The sequence below is a fragment of the Plectrocnemia conspersa genome, unplaced genomic scaffold (genome assembly GCF_051122295.1).
Source record: "Plectrocnemia conspersa isolate PC_06_02 unplaced genomic scaffold, ASM5112229v1 ptg000001l, whole genome shotgun sequence".
Lineage (NCBI taxonomy): Eukaryota > Metazoa > Arthropoda > Insecta > Trichoptera > Polycentropodidae > Plectrocnemia > Plectrocnemia conspersa.
Genome location: NW_028277165.1, coordinates 23970550 through 23993940, shown reverse-complemented (window position 1 = coordinate 23993940; position 23391 = coordinate 23970550). Strand labels below are relative to the sequence as shown.

General features: G+C 30.1%; 2 protein-coding genes across 2 annotated transcripts in view; one reads left to right on the top strand and one right to left on the bottom strand.

Moving 5' to 3' along the window:
* Positions 1-6203, bottom strand: part of LOC148239305 (BMP-binding endothelial regulator protein-like) — a 116487-nt gene extending 110284 nt beyond the window's left edge. The window contains exons 1-2 of the mRNA XM_088187623.1: positions 5989-6203; positions 5556-5766 (exon numbers count right to left, since the gene is read on the bottom strand). The gene's annotated coding sequence lies outside the window, so the exon portion shown is untranslated. The remainder of the gene's footprint in view (positions 1-5555; positions 5767-5988) is intronic.
* Positions 1-23391, top strand: part of LOC148239304 (uncharacterized) — a 278456-nt gene that overhangs the window by 159479 nt on the left and 95586 nt on the right. The window lies entirely within an intron of this gene.

The window sequence follows — 23391 nt, the reverse complement described above, 5'->3', positions numbered from 1 at the left end:
AAAATATTTAATGAATCCTCATTGAACTGTAAAATTTGCCCAAAAAATAAAAACTAAAACAAGGGATGTTTGAATGGTTTTTTATTTAAAATAAATTAGAACTCCCTAAAACTTTTAAGTAAAAAAACGATTTATACTAGTATTAGTTTTATATGATCTGCTTAATGTTTTCTTATATTTTATAATTTTTTAGTATAGCAATTACACACATATGTGTTGTTTTATTACTACATTCACGTAATCACATATTTAGCAAATCCGTTTATTTTATTCAATTACCTATATATATATATATATATATATATATATATATATATATATATATATATATATATATATATATATATATATATATATATATATATATATATATATATATATATATATATATATATATATATATATATATATATATATATATATATATATATATATATATATATATATATATATATATATATATATATATATATATATATATATATATATATATATATATATATATATATATAATATATCAATGCGTTCAATTATCAGGAACAAAGAATTACAATATGATTTTACATTATTGCTTTAAATTATTGTGCATTAATTTTAGGCTTTTATTTTAAAGAAAAATTTAATAAATAAAATTTGCTTTAACAATAACAAGATAAAACAAAAATAATTAACAGAATTATGAATTAAAAAAATGATTTAAAAAAAATTAAAACAATAAAAATAATTAATCGGCGGGTGATAAAATGGCATAAACCATTATTTAGTCGCTTTATTTTAAATTTCATTAAAATTGGATGAATAAGTAAAAAAAATAATTTATTTCAAGCATAGATAATCCGCAGAGAGTACTCCATATTTTTAATCAGATTAAAATGACATCCTTATTTTAAATTATTTAACTTAAAACAAATACATAAAATGCAAGACAATGTTCCAGTTTATCATTGGATTGACTGATCTTTCATATTATGATAAACATTGTGCATGAAATCATATAAAATTATATTTTTCTTTATTTTTCCTCATACTTAAAAAAATGGTTGTGGCGTTATTTAGTTGATGTATAACTTTTCTAACATTTTAGCATTAGCTTTATTATATGGTTTGTTAGTATTACTAGCATAATTCATTCCGTTAGGGTTGCGGCCAGGTGAGGGCGATAAGAAGCTGTTCGGCCCTGGTTACTATATGCAAATGCAATTGCTCGCCGTTGCCCGACTGCTATTATTTGCGAAGAGATTAATCTCGTTGTAAACAAGGAGGTAAACGGCGATTTTGTCGCCGTTTTAGCGCCGACATAATAACGGAAAATTATTTCAACTTATCCGCGAGACGAGATCAGCTGCAAGAAGTGCTGTATGTACAAAAGCATTCTGCTGTATTAAGTCTGCTGTATGTGTTCTTATAATATTGGGTTCTGCCTGATTTTCAATGAAACTGTGATAATTAAAAATAGGTGCAATAGGTAAACCCTTAACTATTTAATCTTCCTCCATCGATTTTTTTCTAATAGTTAAATATAAAAATATTCATATCTGGGGATTCTTCTTGAAACTCGCGCTCGTAATTATCGCAACCACGACAATAATAAAGATGAACGTGAAAAAAGAATAACTGAACGAACCACATAATAGCCCTCGTTATGTCCATGGAAGAAAAGGGTACAATGCATATAAAGAATTTTTCTTTGTTGCGTAACGGACGCAGAAACAATATATTACTAAACGACAAATTACACTGTAAAAGCTACATTTATCCCGTTGCACAATTCGACCTGCAAAAGATGTCTATCAAGCAAATATCACTTTCTAGAGTCAAGGACATATTTCGTTAGTCGAATAAACGAATGTAACAATTGGCTAAATGTTCGCTGCATGGTTATGATTCACCAGAGAGTTTTCATTAACTATGCTAGTTAAGGTCTGTCTCCAACGGACGAAAGGCAGACGGTCAGAGACGGCCAAAGAGAGGCAGAAATTCCCAGAGGTGATTAAGGCAGAGAGAAACGGACATCAACTACACCGCCGCTGCCACAACTAAAAGATCCCCGTGGACCATCCACTGGACATCATCCCTCCGCCAGCTTTTCCACCACCACTCGGAGAATAACATTAATCACCTACATTAGCTTGTTGCAATATATTATACAATAAAAATCATCAGTTTCCGGTTTGTTACTGGCTGCGAAGTCACATCCTTTAGGGCTAGAAACCCTAAATTAAATTATTTGGAAAACATGATTTTTTACTTTAATAGTAATTTAATTACTAATATTAAATATTTTTCTTAATCTTAATATATATGAATAAATTAAATAATCATTATCTTAACACAGTCACAAAAAAGCAAACTGTGAAACATATGATATTTGGAACGAATCATAATTTTTGAAGAAATCAATTTCAAACACAAATGAACTAGCACAATCTAGCACAAACAGTGAAACATCCGATGAAATGGTAAATGATTTAGAGGATTCTTTTTAAGAAGTAAAGGGTTGGCAATAGAGTTACATAGATTTGTTTATGTGGACATTAAAATCGTATTGAATAACATATTTTGAATAAAAGTACAAAGAAGATCTTGATAAAACATTTTGCGATTAAACATTGAAATATCATTTTTAACTATCCTATTTTGTCTCTTAATGTTGTTTAAACTGTTGTTGATGGCTGATTTAATAAATAGCAATATTTTTTTACGATCGAATTTCAAAGATTCTATATTAAAATTTAATTTCGTATTCAACAACACTTCGTTCCAAATGTACCCTGAACTTTCCTCCCGCAATGAGTAGTAGTGTAACCAACAGCGATGGCATCCGAGGCCAAGGCTCCGTCCGTAGGGCACACACGAGAGTAAGAATCTGCAGTTACACCATTAACCACGCTTGATTTATATCCAATGCTTAATTAGACTTGTTCACCATTAGCGCCAGGATCGTGTCAGCTTAATCTCCGGCGATGAATTCGACCATAAGACGCACATGTAAATCGTTTCCAGCGATTGCTATCGGTGCGCCACCACATCCGAGACCAGCCATACAGAGTTCAAGAGCACGTGGTCTCTGATGGTTGCAAGTAAAGGATTATATCTAAAAATTCTCTACATAGTATACGATAATTGTTAAACAGTGGAATCATTTTTAAAGTTCTAAAACTAAAAAATGCATATTCTATGGACTATGCGCAACAAGGATCGAAAGTATTATAGTTTGTGGTACCTATGTGTATTTCTCAGATATAATACTCATCCATGAGATTCTTAGCATTCATTCAAATCATCTTCAAGCAACATATGTTAATATTTGTGATTCCTATATTTAAAAAGGTATTGAATAATACGCGTTCTCATATTAAGATTAACTGTTTAGTGTACTTTATGGGCTGTTGGAATCATTGGTCCATATTTCTTAAAAAATTACGCCGGCCAGAACATTACAGTTATTTGAGAGCGCATTAGATCCACATTTATTGACTTTTTCGTTCCCTAATTTAAGCTTCGGTTTCAACAAGACGGCGCAACATGCCACATAGCGCGCGCCATAATCAATTTATTTCAATGAGCGCATAATTTCGCGTTATGGATCAGTGAATTGCCCTCCAAAATCATGTGATTTAACACCTTTAGATTATTTTCTGTGGTGATATGTGAAGTCGCTAATCTACGCCGATAAATCAGAGACTATGGACAACTTGGAAGCCAACATTCGCTGCGTTATTGCCGATAAAGGTGGTTAGAAAATTATTGCGATAGCGGCGCCCATATGCCCGAAATAATATTTTAACACTAATGGCATAATATTATCTTTCCAATAAATCCAATATCATAACCATTACCACGATTTTTATTTGTACCTCTAAAAAACACGCCATTAGTGAGCTTTTTGGATAATTAAAAAATTAAACACTGGCGATGAAAATATTTTTTAATATACAAAATAAGGCAGTTACGTGTCTACAAAAAAATAATATTCCTCCTTCAAAATAAGCTCACTTTAAAGATCTGATCTCGAACCCCTGTTTTAATATTTGTAAGTCTTAAATTGAAGTTTAATTAGAGGGTCTATAAGACTTATTAAAAAAACAACGGCGAATCTTTCTCTCTCGCCTCGAATAAAAGCAGCATGACGTAACGATGGCAAAAGATGCTGAGAAGCTTGTGGTGTGTGCATCTGGTATTTCCAATACAGGTTCGGCGATATTTTCGCCGGAGAGGAACCAACCGATACATTGTACCAAAAAAAATAAATACCGGTCGAAGGAGACACCGCACCGGGCCGAAGCCGGTGTCTCTAGGACGCGTTCAATTTTGGCGAGAATACTTTGACCGTCCTCCCTGGATGTTGAACCCTGGATTCGTGGAAACCAGATGGTTGGTTACGCGCGCTGATGCAACCGCAACCCGTCTCGGTTTTCTCGTTTTGTATGCAGATGCAAAATCGAGTAAGATATGGTGTTGGAAATTCTTCAAATAAGCGATAGCTATTTTTAATCGACGAGTTTATAATTTATGTAATAAATAGAGATAATTTAATTATTAAATAGTTCATCATTTAAAAAACAATAATAAAATGTACTTATTAAAAAAAATTGTAATTAAAAATGATTTAGTAGATCATTTTTAGTTTACAAAGTGAAACGATTTATTTAGGTTTAAGGGTTGAAACACAGTCTACATTTAACCCAACTAAAATTTTTGCAAGGCTCTTTTTAAGACAATATACATTTTGACATTTTCCACTTCAATATAATAAATATGAATCATTTTTTCTTAATATTTTTTTCAATAAAATATTTTTCTAGAACTTATATAAATATATATTATTACATGCAAATAATAACCCGGAAAACAATAAAAAATGTTTTACAGCTTAAAACAAATATATCAAAAAATCATTAAAAAGAAGTACGTTTTTTTAATGAATTTATTAATGAAACATTCATACTCATATATGTATGTACATATCTACATTACACAACCCAGTGGTTCATTTAGATTTAGCTATATTTTAATGGCAGTTTTCCTCATTATAATTAAGATGAAATTAAATCATATTTGCATATTATTTAATAGTGAATCATTTTAGAAAGTTTAATATTTTTTTAAATTTAACAATACTAATGTTTTATTAGCATGTAATAAAATTTGAGTTGCTTATAAAATAGCGCAATAAATTAAATTTTGACCATTTCTATACATTGAAATCAACTTTTAAATGTACATGTAATAAATAACTAATTACACCGTTCAATACAACAGTTACGCAAACGCATAATAATAATGAAGTATCGACTGTATACTATACATACGCGTATTTTTAATGACAATTTTCCGAGAAAATGGATTTCTCGTTCTGTTGACTACGTCAGAAGCCATATAACAGTGTTATTATCTGAATGTGGTAAAGGCAATCAAGCGCACAGCCACTGTTCCATATTATTTGAATTTAAACGCGGGAATACAGGATGTTATTGTTGATGTTGGTTATCACTCTGACTGCGATAAGAGAAAATAAACTAACAAAATGTGAATTGTTAATGATTTTGACTTACCTTGCAGACTTTCGTCGTGTGGCAACTGACAGCTGATTCGATGGATGTCACCTATCGTACACTTAAATTGCCAACGGCTACAGTTTCGCGTGTGAATAACCACAAACGACAATTGGGTTCACAGCGTATTATGTATCATGCACATCGATATATCCAGCCACTTTGTTGAGAAAACACACACTTATCAATCAATTATCACTTTCGAAGCGTACTGAAATTTAGATTTGGTATGAACAATCGTGATTTTGTGCAAATTGTAATGTGTAAACAAATTTTGAAATCATGACGTGTTATTGTCACGCAATACTATGGGTGCGAGTATGTTAAAATTTATAGATCGCCTAATAAAACTTTCACCGTACATGCATAAGTGTGCTTAAAATTTAATTATTGTCACATCTTATGTGTGTTTATAATTTTTTTTGCTACTTACATTTGTATAAAATATGATAATTATTCAAAGCTTGAGCGATCGTTAAGGGTTTATGAAATCAGTTTAATTTACGCCGATTTTAAGATATTTGTGTCTATTTTAATATATAATATAGTGTGTATTGTGTGACACGATTAGAAATGTCAAACGGAGATCGCGAACGGCGAACAGTGCAACCGAGCACGTCGTTCGAGCTCGGCTCTTAGCCGTACACTGAACGCATTCGAAATAAGCCCGGGCTCTAGAAATGTAAAGCGATCGCAGCGCCGTCTAGCAGTTGCTTTTAAATATTACACGCGAAAAGCGCGTGCGATTTATATAGATTTTTCATTCATAAAACGCACGCGCGGACTGAAAAAACAAATGATATTCATTCATTTGTTAAAATTCAAAAGCAGGTACGTAATGTTTTCATTCAAATTTTATGAATGCGTGACGTAAATTTACTACTATAATTCTTCATTACGAATCAATGCAATTCAAATTTAAAAAATATATATTAATTTCATAGTCAGAATTGTGCAATTTGTGCCATATTTTTAACTTGCTTTATAAAAATATTTTTTTGAAGATTCTTTTGTTGCTTATTTATTTTATTTTGTTTTATGTATTTAATAAAATTAAGATTACCGCTCCACTGCGGATTAAAGTATAATAATAAAAAATATAAATAAAAATAAATAAGACAGACACAAATCACCACAATAGGTGTGCATTGTCCCATACGAACTGAACCAACTCTGTATGTGCACGAGAAAATTCTGCGATGAAGTATATTGAAAATGCTACAGTGATTGAACCAAGAACCATGACCGCCCTCCGGAGATCATATTTGGAGCTGCTCGAGCACTGAAGGGTTGTCTATAAGGTAATATTAGTATAACGTCAAAAAAAGACATTCGGTACTACCGGTATTATAAAATAATGTACCGGCAGTACATAAAAAAAACCGTATATATTATTTGTTGAAAACGATTTATATTTATAAAAAATACGATGCTCATATTTCTTGAAAGATAAAGCATAGAATAAAACAATGCTCATTGTAAAGGATTAATCGGGGTAGGATATTAAAAAATAATAATATTACCCATTTTAGTCAATTTTACTGGACTATTCTTGATATCTTAATTTTCCGTTAAAATTACAAAAAAATATTCTTTATTTATTAAAAAAGATTTTTATTCAACATTTAAATTTTTAACCCTATAAATATTTTTAATTATATTTTTATATTATCATATTATATTAATTAATATTACTTTTGCTTTTTGCAAGATTTTTTATTATATATAAATACTATTTAAATCGCTAAATTTATTTTATCACTCACATAGTATATCACTGTAATGCCTGCACTACACTCTTTGGAAGTTGTCCGAACCGAAATTACAATTGAAGTCAGCCGAGACCTACGACTTCGAGTAAGCGACCACACTGTCGCAAATTTCATATGCCGTCCGGACGGCGGCTTCTGTCACGTACAGCCGGCATATTTGCGCGCGATCGAAAAACGTGCCAAATAATCGCAATTTTAAATTGTCGTATTATTAAAATTACGCTACTGATAATTATAAAAGTTTGTGTGGGCACTAACCAATACAATATCAGTGAAAACTTTTCGGTCGTAAATATTCAATTTACGCAAAATCTTTGTCGGCTTTTGCAAAATGCCATAAGGCATAAAAATGATACTTCAGAATAATAACACATGTGTGACTATCCTAGAATTTATCGCAATCGATTCTAAATAATAATTCGTTATGGTGTGACACTTATATAAACCAATCTAGGAAAATACATAAGGATATTCGAAACGATTTTTTTTAACAAAATCAAGTACTACTAATTATTTTTTAATTATTTAATTTTATATGAAAAAAATATAATAATGATGCCTACGCGCATACTGAAATTGAACTAAGTTACTCGTTCTATCTCAGTTTGCGACATGCGTGTACTCGACATGCGTGTTAACCATAGGACGCCTATGCGCATATTGAAATTGAACCGAGTTACTCGTTCTATTTCAAGTTGCAAAAAACCATATCATTATCTCTCTCTCACTCTCGTCACTTAACACGCAAGAGATCGAAAGGGGAAGTATCTCACCGCTCGCGCTCGAAAGAGCAGCTCCGACTTCGGTCTCTTTGACTCCGGTCCTTTTGCCGACAATGTTCGGAAGCGCTCGAAGCTGGCCAAGTCGACTGAATTACCCCACTTTACCTCCCGTTCTCGGTATCTTTGGACAACTTCTGAGAGATTTTAGAGCGAGCAGAACCGAACTCGACCGAAATAACCCACTATATTCTCCGTCCTTGGCCAACCTTGGCCAGCTTCCAGAGAGTGTAGTGCAGGAATAACGTTAGCAAATTGTCTTACAATAATTTATATTAAATATAAAAAATAACGATAAAAACAAATATAATAAAATAATACAATTTATACATAATATATTTTAACTCTAAAAATGTATAAGTTCAGCTTCAAATTTATTAAATTAATACTATATTTTATAGTTTATGAATCGATGATATCTAAAAAACAGGACATTATTTAAAAAAAAAGTCAGCCATAATCAGCGTATATTTAACATATCTAAACTTTAGGACTTTGACTGTATTGTTCGAAAATATTTTTAATAAATATTAATAGTATACTATATTAAAAGGTTTAATTTTTAAGAAAAATATAAATGAAGTATAGAGTAGTTGAAAAATTAGCACTTTCTAATTTCTCTGAAGATCTATCAGGTACCATGTACTGATCATGATTCAACATTTTTTTATGATTATGTACTTTCAAAATTTGAATGTATAAATTTGTTTCTGAAACTGCGCAAAAATAGCCGATTAATTTCTTTAAAGCTTTTAACTGCTGTAAATATTATATTATTTTCAATATTTTCAGTATCACTCTTACTATTTTATTAAATTATTGAAAATGTATAATATATGTAAAACTTATTGTTAAATTCCTAATGGTTAAATTGCCCTACAAATCCAAATTTTTAAATTTCATAGTTTTTGCTATATGCAGTCGTATATGAGTCACCACTTTAAAATATTACATTACAATAAATGGTGACGAATACTTCTTGTAATATCAAACGCGTTGCAGTTTCCGAGAAATGATGCACATGCGATAAATATATGTAGATGTAAATGATATACATACATTATTATATAAAATACCATAACTGTCCACAACGTTACATTCAAAGAAACACTTCATTAAAAGCAACCTTTCTTTCCACCGTTAACCGAAACACTAAACCTCTAATTTAGTCTGATTTCCATTTAAAGAAATGCTTAAACCACAATCTTATAGGAAATTTCCGAAAAGATAAGCAAATATTTATCAGGGAATTAATCCCACGAACGGAATCGTTTTATGTTTGCGCTTTCAGCGATCACTTACTACATTGCTTTGCAAATATTAAAAAAAATTAAACACCACAGAAATATGCGATTTTACGTATTTTCATCACGCCTTTTGACTTTTTTTGAGAGACACGTTGATTTATTGCCTGATTCGTGGGATTTATAATGGCGAAACAAATTATTTATAAATTATTCAAATGCCTTTCGCTCACGTTTATCCAACACTACGACTCTCTTAAGTTTGACGGTGAAAATATTCAGTCAGGTGTCAAGTTTAAAGATTGACAAGATTTATTTGACGATTAATTCCTTGAAAAATGCGTTAATCTGCTATAACTATCCCAGCGAGAGATTTCTGTATCTCTTAAAAATTTGCTTGGAATTTTGCAAATAATACATATGTATATATTATTGTTGTTTATGTAATTATAACATTAAAAACACTTGTCTATCCTTGTTGTTAGGAGGTCAAATAAATTGTCATGAACCATTGAAATATGTGACATACCACCGTTATCTTAAAACAGTTTGTGGAACATAAAAATATATAAACAGCAAATACTTGTACATTTGGCGGTGTGATTCAATTATAGCAGTAATTATTAATTAATTTATAATATATAATTGGTTCATTATACAAATATTTACGTTTGGAATGTACACAAAAATCATCAAATAAAGATATTTTTGTTTATTAGGTAGTATCATATACACATATATGTATGTATATATAGTATTTTGATATGCATCTTAAACATAACATAATGAACTCAGGGTGTCAAATTTACAATGCATCACATAAATAATATCAAAGCATAACTTCTAAGAAGAACACCTGTATGGATATGAATGATATGCTGACTTTAGTGTCATATTTTATTGTTAATGTTGTCTCGCTTCTTAGAGAAAAAACAAGTTTATATTTAACTAATTATTATTTTTGACTTATGAATAAATATAGTGGCGATGTTCCAAAAAAGTTTAATTTTCATATAAAATGTTCATTTTTGAGAATATAGAAAGCTAGTTACTATTATAAAAAATACGATAAAATAATATTCATCTAACAATTTTAGCGATATAACTAGACGGTTGTTATTGTTAATATAATTTAATTAAAAACGTTATTGTAAAATAAAATGCAAATATTACATTAAAATAAATTATGTGTATTGTTAAGCTTCTCAATTAAAGTGTAAACATATTTCATTGAAGCGATGAAATTAGCTCGCAAACATCCTAATCTGCGATTCGCCAAAGCTGTCTCGAACCAGCATTATAAAATATGTGATAATCGGTTTCAGAGGGAGAGAAGCAACGGAGACATATCAGCAAAGACGAGCTAAGAGACTGCATTGACACGAGATACAACCGTGGTAGATAATAATACAACTCGATATGCCAGCAAAGACTCTCTAACTACCATGACCTGCCATTTCAACACCACCGCCTGATTGCAGTATATGTATGTAATAATTTATATATGTTTATAAAGTAAACTTCTACCAGCTTTTCCGGTATCTATTTGGCTGCAAATCACACCCATTCGGCCTCAAAGGCAAAATATTTAATTTCCTAGTCAATATTTCGGCCAATTTTGAACCAATTATCAACATTGCTTTATTTAAAATACCGATATTTGCTGTTTAGGATTTTTTTCTGTTTTTTTTTTTATAACAAATCTTGACATATGATAAGTATTTAGACAGCTAAATTATTATACAAACAACTTTTTATGATATTTTATATTCACAGTACATTCCAAATATGATATATATGTTATAATAATTTGATTTACGAATGAGAAATACAATTATATTGCATTCTACAAAACTATTTAAAAAAGGCTTTAATATTAGATACACTACTTAATTATATATGGATTCTATATTTGATATTTTTGGTAATTATTTTTTTTCAATTGATAAATGCCCGTTATTTAAATAAAGTTTAGTAGTTTTATTATATTTTCACTATTTATATATATTATTATATAATTAAACCAACACCTCCTCCTCCCTAGCGTTTAATTAAGCATTTATTGCGCTTTTAACGCGTATGCGTGATTAAATGCTTTAGAACTAATTTGTTGACTTTGTATTTTTACAGTATCTGATATATTTTAATATAATTAATTGTATCATTGTTTTCAACTGATTTTAAGATTTGATTTTATAAATCTTAGATTTAATTACTGTCCAACAGTAATGCACAAACAATTCTTTTTATGGAACAATTTTTTAAATTGTCCTCATTGTTTAATACTATCAAATCAGAGATCAAAATTATATAAAATATTTAAACGAAATATTATTTAGTGGTTTATAATTGTTCTTTAAAAGTTGGGCCAACCAAAAAAAAAAAGCTCGTGCCGGTACGCCGTGCCGGCTGATCGCGATTGATTAAGTCCGAGCGTGTATAAATTTATCTGGTCGCGCATAATGCTCGCCGATCGGAATAAATTTAAATTCGGAATTGAATCGACCGATCCGAAGAGGGAGACGGGTATATATGAGCGTTCGTGAGTTAAAACGAGACGGACATAAAGACGGCAGGCTCAAAGGGTCGCGTAGAACAGAAGCTGATTGAGCGAGAGCAGCCGATTAATTACGACGATAAACGATGCAAGTTGTCACCGTGTATGTATATGTGTATGTGTGTATCACAGACTCACGCGAGTTGACCCTGGCCGTGGATCGTGATTTTATTAATTATATATATTAGAGAATTGATCTATCGTTCGTACTGAATCTAAATCTAAATTTTGACATTTTTTCTCATAATTATAGTTATATGTCTCAGTTAATTTTTTTAAAAACCAATAACTTGGAAATGAAATTCTGTAAAGAAATGATTTTTGACAAGCTTAAAATTACGAATAGTTTGTATAATTAATATAATTACGTGATATTTCATAGCTTTGTCTCGTGGCATGACCAGGATTGATGCGAAGAGGGAAGCGAATGCTCTCGGTCCTATATGTATAGGTTGATCCTTCGGCTTAGCTTCTCTTGATACGAAAAGTCGTGAGTTTCCGTCGGAAGTGAATAACGTGCGCCACGCATCTCAACATGTGCACTAGTTGCGATGATTTGAGGGTGGAATCATATTTGTTGTCTTTCTTTTAATAAACGTTTGCGTTTAAAAAGGTGAAGATTTAGCAACACTGCATACTAGGTAGTACTGTGTAAATGCACAGAACAGCCGTTGTTTATAGTTTATTTGAGGATACTTACTCATTAGAATATTCGATCGTCGTGTCGTAAAGATTTATTGCGCTTTTAACGCATATGCGCGACAAGTGCTTTTTCGTATTCAATGCGTATTTGCGAAAAGTATTTTCAACCTAACATAAATTGAAAAAAAATTTGCATCTCTTTTCTACTCCTTAACACTTTCACCGCAGCTGATATTTTTGCGCGCCATTTCGATTTTTTAATATGTGGGGGGCATCATGCCATATTTAAAAAAATATTATGGTTCAGTAAATTTTATTGATTTACAGCCTTATTTTATACTAAATAACCATATTATTAGGCTTTAATGTATATGGCACTTTTATGTGCCCAATGAGTACTGGCGATTTTCTTGATGACTTCTTTATAAGCCATCCGCGGTGAAAGGGTTAGTAAATGTTTTATCTTGTTAAATATAAATTTAAATTTTAAACTGATTGCTTCATTTTTTATGATAATTTTCAGCAGACATTGTTGTTTTTTATAGCAAAAAAACATATTGAGCCTCCCATGCGTTTAGTTAAGCACAAGCTTTCACGATAATTTTTGCCAAAGTTGGCCAACGACTTGCGGGCACCCTTCCAGCAATCCTTCTTCCAGTCTTGTATACTACTATATGTAAAACGCACTAAAACGTCCACTCACATTAAATGAGAGTTACACTTCTTGATCGAATTCCCAAAAATTCTAAAAAAACCGACCGTATTTTCGCATCTCGGGCAATAATTCAAGCTGGCAATAATTGACATCTCATCGATATGCGCCGATGATAACTATCTTAATTGGTTACTGCATTCTTACGACAAGAATATCATGTCGTTAATCGTCAATAAATCAGACTAAAGTGACGCGATAATTGCCTGCTCGAGCTTTAGCGCTAGGCTAATGCGAAAGATAATACATTAATTTCATATAATAAATTATAATTTTCAATCGGCCGTATTAGCGCGACGACACACCGGTGTGTCGCTAATGCAACATAGTTGGTATAAATGACCTATTAGATTGGAAGCTTATATTGATATGATGACACAGGCATGCGCTAATGCAATTGATATACATGCATACCTATTTAATATGCGCTTTAAAATTAATAATGAAAAAATGAGGAAGTATCATAAAGTTCATAGATATAAAAATCCTTAGAATATTATTTTATTACAGGCAGCCCTCGAAATTTGCAAATAATTGGTTCCTAAAAATGTGTGCGGATGTTGAATGTACGAAAGTCGAGGGAAGTAAAATAATTGAAATTGTGTGTATTTTAAAATATTTATTTATCAAGTTTAAGAGGCGTTTAAGAGACACGTTTAAGTGGGGTTTGCGGGTGTTCCCTTTGAAAAGTTATAAAGAGTTAACTGTTTTCCACTATTCTTTTTCTTTTTTTCATATAGTATTTTATAACATGCTATGTTTTTATTGATCGCCCCACGCACTTGAGATATGCGTTCTCCATTGGGATCACAATCTTCCATAATATTTAAAAATTTGTCAAGGTGCGTGAAAGCTTCGTTTATATTTTTCATTGTTAAAGAGTTTTCCAAAATAAACCTGTCTCATCTACATTAAATATTTGGCTAGAGGAATATTCTTCATCTTCAATAATTTTGGATAATTAGGAAATAAATTCTTTTGCAGCATCTTTATCCGCATCAGCCTATTCTCCAGTAATTTTAATATTATGATAAGAGTACCTCATTTTAAAATTGTAAAACCATCCGTTACTTGCTTGAATCTATCTATCTATCCTTCCAATCTTTGTGCAAACTAAGAACTTTTGCTTGAACAATTAAAATATTCAGAGGAACATCTTTTTGATATTGGTCATCGATCTACGATGGCAAAGATTTTCCATTTCATCCATGTTTTTTTTTTGCTGTGTTTTTTTTGGAAACATATCATTAAAAATTGTGTAAATATTTCTTTACATTCCACAATTTTGAACGTATTCCTTAATTATATTTTTATTTTGCATAATTGAACTTATCGTAGACCTGTTTGTATCATATGAACGTCCGATTGAAGCAAAAGACTTTTAATATGCTGCTTTAATTGAAAATATGATTAAAATATGATAATAATAATATTTATTTACACTTTGCAATAAAAAAGGTAAGTAATATAAATTAATACAATAATTACTAATAGAAGAGCTTTAAATAATATAAAATAAGAAACGTACAATATTCTTTTGACAAAATTAAGATTTTAAAGGCCTAAAATATAACTTATTAGGCGCAACAAAAAATTGTTGTGCCTAATAAGTTAATAAGAAAATAGATACCCAACTACTTACTAAGTTAACTGCAGCCATACGAGAACTTCGTTTTATGAGCTTTCATAGTTAATTTAAAGCTAAGGTTTTCGTTAAAAGTATTTTGTTTAATAATATTTTATTTATATTTTCTTTGATCGCAAAACGATAATAAATATCTATAAAAATCTAATTAGAACTAATAAGTAACACCATTTAAATTAGTGTTTTCATATAATTTGCATATATCTAAGAACTAGGATTCGAGTTTAAATATGTATACATTTGTCATAAGCTTCGTGTTACTTGTTAAAACATGACTATACTAATTCCATGTGAAATATTTCCGTCATTTACATGGAACTGTTAATCAACTTTATTCTCTCAAAATAGTAATTCCGTGAATAATTGAATCCATGTGTCGCTGTTATTGAGATAAAATAAATGTATGATTAATAAAGTTTATAAAATAAATTAAATTAAAATTTATGATGAAGATTATTATTGTCTAAATTTATTGCCTGAAAGTTAAAAAAATGATCATTAATGTCCCTGTCGTTAATGTGCATTCGATTCGATTTTGTATTCAATGCGCTGAGTTGATCATCATCGACACATGAATACAAATAATATACTTTGTCTGTCTGTTTCAGTGATTATCAAACTTTTTATTTTTTTGTAAATGAGAATAAATACTGCTAAATCTAAAATTACATTTCTGTAGTGCATTATAGATAATCATATATCCTCAAATTTCAGATACGAATCAGTCACTTGCATTTTAAGCTCTATAAAATGTCGAAATAGAGACATCACAACTTTTAAGCCTTGTTATATTATTATATTATAAATCATGATGAAAATAATTGAGTTGTCAATAAAATATCAGACAACAATCTGTGAAAATTAAATGGTGCCAGAGCTCACCGTACGAGAGTTTTTTTTATTGTTTTATATTGGATACGTTCTCTTTAAATATCTCCGAATAAAATAAATATTTTTATAGATTTTACACATATAGTATACTCTCGATTATTCGGGCTAATGCTGAAGAGAAAGATTTAATTTATTTCAAGAATGGTTAATCCGCACCCAGATAATCGAAAGTATGCTGTATTAGTTATATATATTTAAAGCATTATTAATTAAATAGTATATTATGGGATGCTCAATCTGGTCTTACTAAAAAGCGTATTATCTAAGAAATAGTACTTATTAATAATGCTTAGTTGAAATTGGTTTCTTTGGCAGGTGGTGATTTTTTTCTCAGGTAGGTTATTTTTTTATATGTTCGTTACACTGTTTTGCTGTTGCGCCATTTTATATTGCGCTATTTTGTCACTGTGTCCTTGTGTCAGTGCTCTTTTGTTACGGTGCTGTTAAAATTACACCAATAAAATCATTATTTGAAAAAATGAATTTAGAAATCCAATAGATTAATATGAAATTAAGAATTAATATTGAACACTTAATATTGTAATCGTGCATGGTACCGAGTATTGCACAATAACCACAAATTTTCAAAAGCCAGTAATAATCACTATTACCCTAGAATAAAAAATTCACCATTTTAATTCAGAATCTTTGTGTCGAATGCCATTGTTGTATAGGTTATTGCTCACACTAATTTTTAGTGATGTGTTTAAAAAAACGCGATTGTTTACTCTAATATGGATTATTAAAAAATATATATCTCGAATGTCTAACATCTAAAGATATCCTGAATCTAAAATCAACGTTAAAAACAATTATTTTTACTAGTTAAAAATCAATGTAAATGTATACAAAATTGTGAGCTTTAGTTAATTAATGGCAAAATGAAATTGACAGCGGCCGCCAAAAAGTGACATTCAGACACTTACACATTCTGGCTTGTTGTAATGTCGATTCTGTCTTAACAGACGTCTGTGCATGCGTCGCATATTAATCGCAAACGATTCGCAGCACGCGTCTTTTTGTCAATGGGTCTGCGCGATCATTGATGGTAACTTTTTGAGCCGCGACATGTTCCCATGGCGGGTGCGCATGCTTCGCCGACGGCATGACAATCATACCGAAACGTGCGCACGTGCATGCGGTGCGAATTACAATAAGTCGATCTGCCATTCGGATCTCGTAGAGAGATGCTCCGAGATATCGGCATGTGAACAGTCGTCCTGAGAAAAAAGTCATTTATCTAGGCGCGGCGAAATCAAAACAAGCGCAGCTTTTTTTGCGCATGCGCAGGACAGCGCGCCTATTACGCTCGTGCGGAATACAAATGCAATAGTATTTTATATTATATTTTAATGTGAAATCGGTAAATTTTAAAACAATAAAATACAAAATATTGAAAAGGTCTGGCTATATATTAATAGGTGAAAATAAATCACGCGTACAATAAAAATTACATATATTTATTTTTTTATTGCTTGTGATTGCCAGAATGATACGCATTACTTTTACACGCGGTATTTAATTTAAATCATTTTCATATGCTTGCAAAATATACATTATAAAATAGTTGAGTTTTGCTATCATTGTGATGTTTATTTTAGCTAAAATGTTACTTTGTAAATCGGACAATTAGCGACCTGTAGCTACTTGTAGGCTTTGTACAATTAGCTGTATTCCAACAAATTGCTCCACCTCGGTTTTCAACCTAAGCTGTCACGATTAGATTCGATGGTCTTAAGACATCACTATTTAAATATTTTCCGGCTTATTTAAATAACCCTTAAAGTTCTGGTTTTCAGAATATTAATAAAAGTAATGCCTAAATATGCACGGAACACGTACTGTTAGTCCCCAGTAAGTTATTTATATATATAGTTATAAAATATAAAAAACAGACTAAAATTATTTTATATTGCTTGATTTATTAAAATACAACATTATATTTTCACGTAAATTTAATTATTTTGATTGATTGAATTGAAAGCTTTTGGTCTCTCTTATTTTTTTAAATTGCTACAAATGATTATAATTAGGTCCGCATAGAATCGTTGTTTTACTTGAATGAAAAAATATTGAATGCACACGCCAAATCAGGATGTACGATAAGTATAAAAAAATCTTTTCAGTCTTTAGTTGGAATGAACAGGGGCATCGAGATGGTTCGAATTTAGCCATATAAAGAAAGACTGGATGCTGTGCATTTTTTGAATGGACGCAACGCTTCATGAATGAAATTGCAAGATCCCATTTAAGGAGAGACCTTCCATGTTCTATGCTCATTGTCTCTGGCGACAGGAATTAATAGTAAACACTTATATAAAATCAATCTGGCTATCCGACGCTTGATGTGTGTAAATTAGGAAAAACATTCGACTGAAAATGGTAACAGGCGTCATATCATGTTCGTTTGCTTTTTATGGAATTGAGTTCTGAGGACAAACTTTTAAAATGCCCTGATCATTAATTTTTTTTAATATTTCAATTGCACTTTGTGAAAAGTTATAATAATACCTCAAATTTAATTTTGCAATTTTGCTTCGAAAAAATCGTTACAATACATATTTTTATAATTTGTACTATTGTACATATTAAATTTATTTAAATATGTGTATATGACTCCAAAATATAATTAAGGAGTTTTGTTGTACAAAAATAGTGATTTATTATTTTTTTCTATTTAGTATGTCGTATAAAAAAATATATGAAAATGTTTTTAAAACTATTGATATTTTATCTTTATTTCTCCATGATATATCTTAAAAAAATCTTAATTTAAGTAATTAATAAAAAGCATCCTAAATTCAAATTGTGCAAAATTAGTGATTTCAAATCAGTTCAGGAAAATGTTTATTTAGATGGTCTGGTATTTTTTCAGCTATTATTAATTTTTCAATGTTATAGCTGTTCAAAGGGGATGGCGCTTTAGGGCAAAACTTTGAATATCATCTCATTATTCAATGTTTCAGAATACAGAATTAAAATAAATAATGGTTACTATTCCGAACATTCCATAGATTTCAGGAAAAAATCATGGGTTTTATAGATTCTTCCGTTGATTTATTAAAATTTGTCAAAAATGTATGTTTGGAGAGAAATTTATAGCGACGATTTAAGCGAAGCTTTGAATTTATATTGTAGTGATTCACCAAAGTTGCTTTGAATTAAAAATATAAATTATATGATACTCTGTTTCATTGTCAGATGATTTGAGATGGCACACAACCAGACGATCGGAATTTTATTTGTGTATTTAATTTTTTATACATATAACGAAACATTTATCAGTTTTATTTGCTTGGGGGGGGAGGACAAAATCAAGCTTTTTTGTAACTTTTTTTGCTCGGTTCTGCATAAGACATTTACACTGCTCTATATACTTTGTTTCAGTCCATTATCTATAAATAACTCACTGTTTTGTAATTCAATTATATTTAATGACTTATCGGAATTGGAATTTTCTCAGAATGTCTGTGTTACATACTTTTCCAGTAACATGTTTATTACTACTACAGATCTCACTCCTTGTTCGCAGAATAGAAGATATAAAAATGTCGTGAAATTTTATGAAACTGCCTTTGTTGGCCTATTTTTATTGTACTCTTGTGTAAAATACGTGTTTTCGTCATTTGCATCGGGCGTTCGATAAAAATCTTACTGCTAAGTTAATCTAACATTTATATATTTATTATTAAAATAATATTAATATTTTTTGATGGATGCATTGAAAATGTGAAAAAAAAATGGTAAACAAGTCTCGTGCCATAGGCATTAAATGGCAGCGATTAGTGGATGTGCGCAACTAAATCGCTGGAATTATCCGACTGTCAATTAAACTGCGAGAGTGGAGACTGCTTTTTATTGCATTTTCATCGAAGAGCTATTTATCTTTCATTCTTGAGACCGACACTCTACAAATCAATACGTGTTTCTTTTTTAATTATGATACATAGATGTTTCATCAATCGGCTTGTAGTATTGTTATTTTACTAGTTTTAAAGAATAAATATCTTAATGATCACATGATATAAGACTATTATTTGAAAAGGTGCTTTTTGTTTGAGATTGTTGCTTGACAACAGCAAAATTGAATTCAGAAACGATATTTTGACAGGCAATTTTTTGTGGTACGGTTTTTATGACTTTCAAGATCAACTCCATCGCCAGATAAACATGATTTAATTTATCTTTATGAAAAATAGTACAAAATTGTTAAAATTGTTTTTATAGATATTTTAACATTGCCTGTAACATCTCCAACCCAACCCTTTAGTGCTGTTTCCATTCATAAAGCAAAAGAACGGTTATTTTTCTATGCGATATCACAGCGAGACAAGAATTGATGTAAATCAGGATTACAAAGTGTATTGTTGAATAGTCCATTGCTAATTATGGTTCGACGATAAACTCAAATGACTTGTTTGCGTCATTACGCTTTGTTTGGAAATTGAACGAAGCTTTTCAGGGACGGAATGATAACAAAACGCTCTTCAGTGAGTGAGTGGATTAGCTGTGTGGGTGGTTCTAATGCGATTTCCAAAGTAAACTAATATCATAAAATTTTATTGTGAGATTAAATATAATATACAATTCTAATTGAGTTTGTTTATATGCTTGATATTGATCAGTGGTATATGACAGTGCTTTTCAATAATTGCGGGTTAGAGCTTCATGTATTAATTTTATTAGATGAAGTGGAAGTATAAGTGGGAGTGGGTACCTTTAATAATAGTAATAATAAACATATATTATTAAATAAATAAATTCGCATTTAGGTCATCGAGTGACAGTCTAAAGTCCCACGTTGGATTTTAAGTTGACTGAATAAACATTTTAGCGTTGGATCAATCTGTTTGAACTGTATCGAAAGCGCTTAGTCACGTTTTATTTTTAAAACCTCAATTGAGTGCCTCCATTCATCCCCGTTCATTATCTGCAAATCTATATATAAAGTAAAAATGGCGACAGTCGAGTCTGTGTGCTGTGCAAATATTTTGAAAAGCTCTAGAAAAAATGTTTGCTTAATACACGACGATGGGTTGGCGATACCTATTATAAAATTATTTCTCTTTCTCGTACCCGTTGTTAGAAAAATATTTTTTATATTTATTATATTGCATATTGTCTGTATTTGTATGAAATACTTATGTATTATCTACATATAAATAAAATAGATTAAATTTGATTATATTATTAGTAAAAATATTAAAAGATACACGTAAACAAAGAAAATCTATTTAATTCTAATAATAAAAATAAAATTTGAATTTGCTCGATTGCTTTCCTAGCCCTCGGTAATGAATTCTGTTGTTTCGACCAATGAAAAATAAGCATTCAAATATAAAACAAAATGGCCGGCAGTAACGTGACAACAGCTTTAAATAATTTTGCTAAGCGACAATATTGTTTATTATTTTGTTATGTGCGTTGTTCGATTTTACTGAATACATAAATTCGGATTGAAAATTAACTAGCTGTGCTATAACTATAAAAATTAAATATATAAATAATGTGTGTGAGGATTAGAAAAATACATTGATTAAACTATATGAATAATCGTGAAACAATATTCGTGTTGAAATCTTCAAATGTTGAGTTCCGAGGCCTAAAAGTGAGTTTTTTCTTTTATAATACATAAACATTATCATTGCTTCCTATTTAATGCAGATATATGTTAGATTTAACTTAACATAATTACTCATATTGCATATAAACTATGCACGTTTTAAACGTGAACATGTAATATATACGTAGTACGTATGAAGATTGAGGTTAATGTCGATCAAACTATATAAATGCTAATAAAACGTATTTTTTTTTATCTATTGATATTTGGGGTTACTATCTTTCACGACGATTGCGTGACAATGTCAGTTATTTTGGTAGAGAAGTTTATTTGAATTTTTGCGTAGTCATCTTATTGCTCCCTCATGGCTTCTAAAAATGTACTTATACAGACCACTGACAATTATATGACATAATAATTTGGCGGGGATGCAAATATTTGAACTTTTAAATTCATTTTATATTTGTACTAAAACGTCAGTCATGGGCTCTCGACTATTTGATGTTTCTGTTTTTTTGTGCCACGTAGAAGTAATATTTAGGGTAGTGAGTGTGTGTTGTATACAGAAAGCTATATAAACAAAATAAATTAAAACCATTATTGCAGCAAAAAATGTACATAGATCGTTCCGTTCCGAGCGACGATTCAGCTAATAAATGTGTAGTTTCTTGGATGCTATCTAATATACGACATTTTACAATGATTATAAATATGTGATTGCATGCCTGAAATAATCGATAGACAAAATATTTAAGAGTAGGTTATTTTTAATTCCGATGTGAAAAAATATTTATCTACGTCATGGCTTTTTAGCAATTTTTCTTCTGTGCTATTATTTCTCTTATGGAACAGTCAAATTCAGGATATTCAGTTACATCAAACTTATGTAGTATGTTCTTTAAAAAAAGATAATACTTGCTGACAGTGAACATTTTGTTTTTATATACCAATTCTACGTTGTCGTCATATAGGCATCAAATTGTTCTATCATTGCTTCTGATAAATAATTAAAAACAATAAGACTTTATCAATAGTTATACATTGAACACATTATTACTACTAATATAACCCATAAATTAAATTTAAACGACAAATTAAGAACAAAATTAACAGAAGTTACCGTAAAGAATTAAACACGTAGATTGGCATCTCTTCTTCAACTGAAAGTTGTCGCAATACGTCATATTTTAATTGTTTGCCATACATAAATTGTATTAGATCTTTTATTGCTTATAAAAATGAACTGTAAACGATACTATATAGTGAGTAAAATGCTATTTTTCTTTACACTAATATGAGATTTTTCATTATTAATACCATTGTAATATGCTTAATTAACTTTGGTATGTATATTTTTAATTGCCAAATCACTGCTGTTTGTTTTTAATATTTGATCCTAGAAAGTCAATAGTAATTTTGTTAGAATAACCGTGATATATTATTCATATAACCAAACACTTGCTCTCAAACTCATAATTTAAAGTTTTGTTTATATTGTTTATTATTTCAAGTGCTACAGCATTTTGAATCATCTTCAATTAACACTTTGTAAAAAAAATTGTAATTATAACATACAATAGTTCACTGTTTATTTAATTGCACTAAGCTGTGTGTGATGTGCACTTGATAGATGAAAGAAGAGTTGTCATATGTAAGCAAATTTGACAGTTAAGAATAATCTTGGTTTTGGCGCGCTTGAGAACGAACTAAATCCCATTTACTGAAGCGTTCTAGAGGAAACTACATTAAATTGTAAAACACTAATTTAAATATTTTTTAAATTATTAAGTTTCAGAATTAAATTTCTAGATTTATTCAATATTTAGTTTTATCAAATTTTTGAGTTTAAAATCTAAAAACTTTAAGTAATATAAAATGTTTTCTTCTGGAAATATTTAGCTAAGTTGTAAACCTATTTTTAAATAATTAAAAATTTTAAGTTGTTTTTTACATATTGAAATATTTTGACTATCATTAAAAATCCTAAGTATTTGTCCATGTATTGCGCAAATTTACGCAGTAACGCGGTAA